Raw genomic sequence first — 8822 nt, 5'->3', positions numbered from 1 at the left:
CCCTGTGCACCCACTGCCTCCTGAATCCATTCTTGAATTCCCAGTTACTGCTGTGAAGGACGTAAGAACACAGGAATCGCTTGTTTGGCTCATTCTTGCGTTTGCTGCTCCTGCCTAAAGGAATCATCAGGACTATATGCTGATGCAAAGTTATAGCCAAACAGCAAAGACTTTTTCTGTAATGTCTAATAGTAAAACCTTGTGTGACTGTTCAGACACTCTAAAATCCAGGGTGAAAATGACAGCTTTGGTGTGTAAGAATCCTAGAAATTTTGACATGTGATTTTTCTAGTCAAGGATTTTAATGCCAATGTGGAAACTACAAAAATATTAAAACTTATTTTCATTAGCAACCCCTTTGAAATGGCATCAGGACACCTACAGGGGACAGGGTATGACACCAGGGACAGTACTTGGCAGTTCATGGCTTCAGATGTGGGAGATAAATATTTTGCCCAGGTTCGACCTAAAGTTCAAGTATTCCCAGGGTTTTGATTGACTGGTCATTGCAGGTAAATTTAATAAATGCAAAAGGATGTAAAAGCACAATTTCTGGAGAATGTGCACTAGGGAGAAAATTGGGAGAAAACCTTGAACACAGCCAGCAGGCTCAGGAAACATTTAAAAAAGTTAAAATTAAAAATAGATGTAGCTCTGTGATTGTCCAGGCAGGACTCTTTGTGTCTGGGGAAAATGTTTGCCTTGTATCAGCTGCAACACAGACGGACATGCAGCAACTGGAGCCTTGAACATCAGAGACTGGGCTAATGTTTGTCCCAGAAGAACAGACTGAAGATCAGACTGAAACATGACAGTGCCTCTGTACAATCAAACCATCCTAGGAAACTCAGCAGCGGATGGTGTTTTTGTGCTACTGCAAACCCCTTCCATGGAAAATATCATTCCAGGAAGCTGCAACATCATCTGACAGATAGCAAGAGTGGCCAGCAGTAGCTCCAGGAGCTCCAGCCAAGACCCCTGCAGGAAGGAGCACAGTCCCCAATGCACTTGGGCTTTGGCTGCCCTCTGACACAGAAGACCCCCAGGGGCACAGGTCTCTGGGGCAGGAGATGGGCACCAGCACTGTCAGGACTCGGGTGGGGTGGCAGGTCTGTGTCGGTGGGGACTCTGCCACACCTGCTGATTTCTGAGCTAGCTGGGCCCCAGGGCTCAGAGCAGCATTCGTGCCCTGGCCCACACGTTCCTTGTCTGTGTCACACCTGCAAGTTTACAATGGCCATCAGCCGGGATGTGTCCAAAGGAGGCTGTGCCAGCTTCTGTGCAAGGCCCCGTGCCCTTCCTGCTGTGGCTGTATCGGCAGCCCTGGGGGCTCCTTCTGCTGCCCTGAGCCTGCAGAGCAGGGCAGCGTTTGCTGATGGTTTGAGGCGTTCCTAAAGATCCTGTCGGGCTGTCTTAGACACTTTGGGCAAGGGATTCCTTCCAACCTGGGCTACTCTGGGGGGGATGGGGGCGGCCCCAGGGCAGAGGGCAGTGTGTGCAAGGGCCCTTTGTGACATATGGTCAACATGGGATGGAAATGGACAGGGTGTCAAAAGGCCCTTTGTGACACATGGTGACATAGGAGCTGGCTGTGACAGGACCACACCACAGTGCTCGGTGCATGCGACGGGACAGGACACGCCAGAGTGGTGCTGTGAGGAGCCCCCACACAGCACACTCATTTGTGTCTGACCTGGAGCTTTTCCGAGGCTTTACTCCTACAGGTGACCTTGTGGAAAGACTGCGGGCCTTGGTGGTCGTGGCCTTCCCGAGGCTTTTCTCTTCTGCAGGTGCCTGCAAGGCCAGACTGTGGGACTTGGTAACCCAGAGCTTTCCTGAGGCATCTGCCATCCTTCTGGCCTGTGCCCTCAAGGTGAGACTGTGGGACTCGGTGACCAGAATCATTTAAGAGGAGTCTCCTGTCATTGTGGCAGAGCCCTCAAGAGCAGACTGCAGGACTTGCTGTCCTGTAGTCTTCCTGCAGCATCTCTACCGCAGGTGTCTTCAAGGCACAACTGCGGGATTTGTTGACTCAGAGTTTTCCCAAGGCATCTCTCTTTAAGGTGCCCTCAAGGCCAGACTCTAGCATGGCAGGCAGATTCCTCAGCCTATTCAAAGTGGTCAGGGGGAAAAGAAAGAAGGACACTGGAGCTGCTCCAGCACAACAGCCTGAAGAGCCGGAGCAGTTCCAGCCACTGCAGGATGGTGAGTGGCAGAGCTGGGCCACAGGGCTGATGGCTGCAACCAGCTTGGCCCCATCCCATCCCACCTGCTTTGGACATGCCCACAGACAGAATGGAAGAGGGGCCAGGGCTGCCCCACCCCCCACAGCAGCCCTGCTCCATCCCCTGGCACATCCCAGGGCTGTCCCTGCCTGGGGAGTGCAGGGCTGGGCTGTGTTCTCCAGCCTCTCCCACAGCCCCTCAGCTCTGGCTGCGCTCGCTCTTTGCCAGATGCGGCCATGGACCGGACACAAGAGCAGGATCGCTCCCGTGGCCGCTTCCGCAGAACGCTGAAGGTACCTGCAGCCATCTCCACCTGGGCTGGGCCTGCTGTCACTGCTCAGCTGAGAACTGCACTTTTAGCACTCCATGGAACATGCCTAGCTTCCCTTTGTTCTCCTGCAGATGTTCCAGAAGTCTGTGCCCATTCAGCGTAGAAAGAACAGTACCACAGCAACTGAGAGCACAGCCAAGCCTGACTCTGGGCTGACCGAGCTCCAGGCAGAGCCTGATGTCAGTCCAGATTCACCTGACCACTCAGAAAAGTTTGACACCTCAGTGACTGAAAACTGGGAAGAGGCTTTTCTCATGTCAATGACTGAGGACATGGCCATCACAAACTTCAGCACTGGTGTGGCCATCACAGACACTGTCAATGAAGAGACTCAGGGCATGACAAAGACTGAAACCAGCCCAGATTTGGCTGAGTGCTCAGAAGACTCTGACAGTGCAATGAATGATCACAGGGCAAAGGCTGACGTGGAAGTGACTGAGGACGTGGCCACCACAAACGCCGACACTGGAGTGGCTCAGGACATCGCAAATACTGACACCACTCCCACAATTATTCATGCTCCCTCTACAGATTTCTTTGAGGAGAGAGGATTTTCTTCTCAGCAGGTACCCAGCCTGGGGCTAGGGTTGGAGGCCTCCCAGGGTCGTGTGCCCCCTCAAGCCATGGCCACTGGGCCCCCTCAGCCTTTCAGGCCAGCACAGTGTGGTGGGAAGGGAAGCACTTCTTGGGGGAAGCTGGGGAAGCTGATCCCTTTTACAGTGCTCCAAGTCTTCCCCATGCCTCCTCCAGGTGCCAGCCATGGTGAAAAACATTCACCAGAGTCTCATGTCCCATGCCACTGTGGGTGCCAGGCTGGCCATGAACATTCTGAAGCTGGCTGAAAAACACCCTGTTGATGTGGTGCTGACCCTGCTGCACTGTGCCCCATCATGTGACAGGTATGGGGCCCACGTGCCTTGAGAGCTCAGGGCTCACCAGCCTTTAGGGCCCATTGCCCTGCACAGTCTGTCCAATGGGGTCTGCCCAACAGCCAGAGAGGTCCAGGAGCCTCGGGCCCCTCTGTTTCTCCAGGCTGCTGCCAATGTTCCCTCCCTGCCCCTCAGGGCACTGGGGCTTTGTCACTTGGGCTCCCACAGCTGCATAGGTCATGGTGCTATGACTGAGACACCCCTGACACAGAGCTCTGATCCCACAGAGCTGCTGCAATGATGTGGAGAACTATCGCCTCGTCAGGACCAACAGTGGAGAAGGTGCTGGCAACACTGCTCTGTGTGATGGAGGATTGGCCTCTGCACAGCATGTGCACCTCCGATGGGGACAACAAGAAGGTTTTTTCCCTGGCTGTGAGTTTATGGGTCTTTGCTCAGTCCCAGATCACCTCTCCAGCAGCTCTCCACCCTCTCCCTGCCTCTGGGAGTGCTGGGCTGAAACCTGGGCTAGGGGCAGGCTCAGGGGACACCGGGGTCGCTGCTCCCGCGCGTCTCCCCTTGGGCCCTGCCCCATGGACACCTTGGCACTGAGCGCTGTCTTTGGGTGCTTCTTTTGCAGGCAACTCTGGTGCTCTGGGTGATTATCCAAGTGCCTGAGTGCCATGAGGCGATGATCCTTTATTCTGCCCGCCTGTTTGTGGCTCTGCTGTTCCATGTTGTCATCACCACCCAGCAGATGCCACCAGTGGAAGCTGACATCTTCTGGAGAGCATGCCAGGAGGAACACCGCCTTCCCAGCAACCCCAACAGGTGCCAGTCCTCCTGTCCTTCCCATGCCTTTGTAGACACTGCCAGTTTTCCCAGTGTGACCTGGGCTTTGCTCTGCACACAGGTTTGCAGTGCAGGCCATGAAGGCTCTGCTCTGCTGTTTGCACTATGATAGTGAGTTGATGGCTATGGAGCGCAAGCGTGGCTGGGACACGCTGCTCTGTGCTGACACCCAGCACTATGCCGTGGGTCTGTTGGCCAGGTGAGTCCCCCTTCTCCCTGCTACCTCCAGCTTTTGTGCCCTGTGCCTGAGGTGTCCCCCACAGTCCTGTGGTCCTGGGTCAGAGGGTCACTGAGAGACGGCTGAGCAGACTGGAAAAGGCCGGGAGAGGATGCCCAGAAGGAGCCACCTCCCAAAGTACCCATAGTCCCTCCAGGGATGCTGAGGAAAGACCAGACCTCAGTGAGTCATTCCTAGGAGAGGTTTGCCCTCCCCACCTCAGGGTCTTGGTGCCTTTTTCCCCCCTTCCAGGGAGATGCACCGTGCCTCCCTATCGTTATGTTCTGGGATTGCACTCCGCCTGCTCCGGCTGCTCAGCGGGGAGGAGCCATGCTGGGATCTGCCCTTCCTGGCATTCCTTGTGGAGGTGAGCTTGATGGCCAGCACTACCTCACTGACCTGCCTCTCAGCTCTCTCCCCTTGCATAGCCACAGCTGCCTGGGACGGTGCCTGCTCCCTGTGCCGCTGCCTGGACCCAGCCCTGTGTGGTTCCAGGCTCCAGGTTCCAGCTGGGTCCCCTCTCACTGCCCTGTGCCTTTCAGATCCTGGATTGCCTGGACTTGCGTGCATGTGGTGACAGCACCCTGGAGATCATGTCAATGCACCTGCAGAATGAGTGCAGGCAGAGGCGTCGCCTGGCACTCAGAGGCCTCATGGTGCTCAGCAAGGATCCCTCGATGGTGAGGACAGGGCAGCGGCTGAAGCTGTGCTGGGGAAAGTAGCTCCTTGTGCTGGCTGGGCTTCAGGAGCTGAGGCAGCTGCTCCCAGCTCTCCTGCCTCACCTGCCTGAGTGCTTTGGGACAGGCCTTTGGCCTCTGGGCCCGGCGGCAGCAGAGTGGGGTTGCAGTGCCAGGGCCGTTCATGGCTTCCCAGCACAGCCTTGTTTTCCACACAGGCCGTAAGAATGTGCAGCCTGTCTCAAAGCCTTCTGGAGCTGCTGGGTGATGCAGACAGAGATGTGGTTGGCATGACCCTCCATGTGTTCACTAATATGCTCAAGAACAAAGACATCTTGATATCCAGTACCACTGCCCCAAAGCTGGCTGAGGCACTCCTGCTGCTCTTTGACCATGTAAGGCTCTGTGCCCCCAGCCACGAGCACTGGCTGCTGTACAAAACTTTGTGCTTTACAGATATTTGGGCCTTCACCCAGGTGAGCCTGGAGTAATTGGTATTAAGTTCTTTTTCTCTTCCTTTCCTCCAGGATCACAGCCATGTGCAGCTGCTCTCCCTTGACCTCTTCTTCAAGATGATGGACTTGGTAATGGATAAGGGAAAAAAGCCCCTGGAGAAGATTTTGAGCCAGAGCCTGATTCCCCTCTTCATCCACTGCCATGATGAGAACCAGCATGTGGCAAAGGTCAGGTTTCGTGTGATGCTGGTGCATCCCTGGCAGGGGCATTGGTTTCTTCATGCCCTAGAACCTCCCAGGCTGCAGCCTCCTCTGGGCCCTGTCACCCAGACAAGAGTCCTGTGCCCTTGGCTGCAGTGCCATCTCTGCATCTCTGCTGCTCTCCAGGCCTCTCGGAAAGCGCTGATTCGTGTGGCCGAGTTCCTAAAGAGGAGGAATCTCAAGCAGCTGATGAAGAAGGAGCAGCTGTTGAACTTTGCAGAGTGTCTGGTAAGGACAGCCTGGAAGCCCCAGCCTCAGCCTGGAGAAGACCCTCGGCCCCAGCACTCAGTGTGTGGTGCTGGCATCTGTGCCCCTGCCCAGTGCCCCACCCAGGGGCACCAGCCTGCGCCCCACACACCGCTCCCTTCCCTGGGCCGCACACGTTCTTCTCCAGGCTCCCGTGGCCCCGAGCCGGGTGCCAATGGAGCCCTTGGTATGCGGATAGAAAAACTCTATAACTCACAGAGTAGTTATGAGAGTAGGTATGAATTTATTCAGTGCTCAGGTGCATGGGGGATATCTCCTCCGAAAGCATGCACACCTTGGAGTCTTGTTTCGCCCTTTTTATTCTCTACAAACTAGGGTTACACAGTATGCCCAATACATATTCGTTTGCTAACCCTGCCTGTCCCCGCTTCATACTAAAATTAGTTCCACGCCTATTTGCAGCTGCGCACTGCTCCTTGTTGGTCACTCTGGTGGTCGTCTGGAGGCCTTTGGGGCTGAAGTCACCAATTTTCCTTCAGCTGAAATTTTCACCTTCTCTTTTTGTGCATGCTCCTTTCAGTTCTTTTGAACCCTCTCTTTCCATTTCTTGTGGCTTAGGGGTCCAAAAGAATCCAAGGAACCCCCTCACCCTATGGTGCATTTATGCTTGCATCCTGTTTACGTATTCTAGCTCTTTATCTCATCCTGCATTCTTTATTCTCTTCCTGCTCTTTTGGGAGCAGTCAGCATTTCACACGGGTTTTGTAGCCCCTTCTTTTACTCAGGGCAGTTTTTATAAATGATTCCTAATTTCTCTGTTTCACCCTGGCCCAGTGGCGCTGTGGGCTGGGTCGGCACCGCGGCTCCCCGGGCAGCAGCCGGCCCTCTGCCCCCTCCAGGGCCCGGCGCCAGCGGCTGCTGGCCGGGCCTCAGGGCTGGGCGGGCACGGGAGGCCGGGGCTGGCCGCAGACAGCGCCCGACCGAGGGGCAGAGCCCGCACCAACCCTTCCCTCCTGCCGCTCTCTGCAGCTGGCACAGGACAGGAACCGAGCGGCTGAGGACCTGCGCCGGGCCCTGCCGTACCTGCAGAGCCCACAGGAGTCCCTGCGAGCGGCGGCCATCAGGTTCATGGGTGAGCCACGAGCCCGGGCTCCCTCCCCGCCCCGCCGCAGCTCGGCCCCAGCCCCGGCTGCTGCCCCGGCAGCGGCACCCGGGCCCGGTGTCCTGGAGCCCCGGCTGCCCTCGGGGCTGCTGCCGGCCTCTGGCAGCCGTGCCCTTGGGCTGAGTCAGGATGCGGCAAGGGCCCGGGCTGAGCCCTGCCGGGGCGGGAGGGCGTGTGGCCCCAGGGCTGGCAGCGCCGCTGGCAGGGAGCTGTGCCGCTGGGGCCCTGACAGGCTCTGTGTTCCCAGAGATGGTCGAGGTACCCATGAGGGGACAGCAGGAAGAGCTCTAGGCCTTCAGTAAGGGTGAGTGAGTGCTGTCCGTGGGGGCTGGCCGGGAGAGCTGCAGTCTCTGCCCTGGCAACAGAGGGCTTTGCTCCCTGTGTGGACGAGGGGTGGTGTGGGCAGAGCACAGAGAGATTTCAGGGACGCGAAGCAGGGGGTTTGGGGGGTGTGGATTCGTGACCAGGACCTTGCAGCTGATCCCGTTGGCCACTCCCCTCCTGTAACTCTGGCAAGAGCAGGCTGGGATGGCCTTGGCAGGACATTCTCCTAGGATTCCCACAGATCCGGGCTCTGATTGTGGCTCTGTTCCTCTCTCTTCCAGCCTTTTAAGCCCTGAGGAGGAATGACAGCCCTTCCCAGACAAACATAGTAGTTCAACTGATATTCAGTGAAAGAGCTGCAGAAGTAGGCTCATCTGCTGGCTCAGAAGAAACAGTGTTCATTTAAGACCTCCAGATGCCATGGAAGATGAGAATGCCTTGACACCAGAAGAGACCAGCTGGAGCTCCAGGCACAGCTAATGACTGGCACAGCTGAGCCTGTGGGAAGCTCATGTGGCTTCAGCCCTCTCCCTGCCTGTAGATAGTTCCCTCCCTGCAGCCCTCAGACACTGCCTACTCCTTCTTTTTCCCTTCCACTCTCCCTCCCTTTTGACAGCTCCATCCCCCCAGCCCTCAGACTGTGCCACCCCTTTTTTTGCCTCTCAGCTCATCCCTTTGCTTTGTCTTCCAGCAATAAACAGTTTGGCTTTTTCACTTAACCTGCATCTGTGTGGAGCTGAAGGGTCACAATTCTGGAGTTCTGTGATGTGGGTTTTCCAAGCAAGGCAAACACCCTATTCCAGGAGACAGCCCGTGGCCTCTCTCCCGGGCCACCCTGGCCAATCTACCCACAAGACATCAATATGATGGATGGCGAAGCAATGGCGTTTATTGCAGGGGAATTTGACAATTTATAACCTAGGGTCATTGTGTTACTCCCATCTACATACGTCACACCTAAGTGCTATTGGCTAATTGCAGGTTTTGCTATCCTAACAGAGAGGGGGTCTAGCAGCTTCCCGTTACATCCCGAAATTCTTCCGCAGCGCAATGCCCTAGACTACAACACTGCGACACAAATCCTGAGCCCTGAGACACACAGGCCCCTCCTGCTGTTCTCTTCTGCACTGTGTTTTGTTCAGAGACGCAGAGGAACGAGCGCAGATCAGACTGGATAGGTCCCTGTGCTGAAGGTCCAGTTCCACAACATTGTGGAGTTAAAGGTCTTGCTGAGTACCCTGA

The 8822-nt window shown here is 56.0% G+C and overlaps 1 long non-coding RNA gene across 1 annotated transcript; it reads left to right on the top strand.

Annotated features, from left to right (window-relative positions):
- The first annotated feature begins 7009 nt into the window (after positions 1 to 7009).
- On the top strand, positions 7010 to 8331 carry LOC131589903 (uncharacterized). Its single transcript, XR_009279872.1, has 3 exons — positions 7010 to 7226; positions 7504 to 7560; positions 7862 to 8331. It is a non-coding gene; the product is annotated as an uncharacterized LOC131589903 (long non-coding RNA).
- The last annotated feature ends 491 nt before the right edge of the window (positions 8332 to 8822 follow it).

This window comes from Poecile atricapillus, chromosome 30, assembly GCF_030490865.1.
Source record: "Poecile atricapillus isolate bPoeAtr1 chromosome 30, bPoeAtr1.hap1, whole genome shotgun sequence".
Taxonomy (NCBI): domain Eukaryota; kingdom Metazoa; phylum Chordata; class Aves; order Passeriformes; family Paridae; genus Poecile; species Poecile atricapillus.
This window is presented reverse-complemented; position numbering and strand designations above follow the sequence as displayed.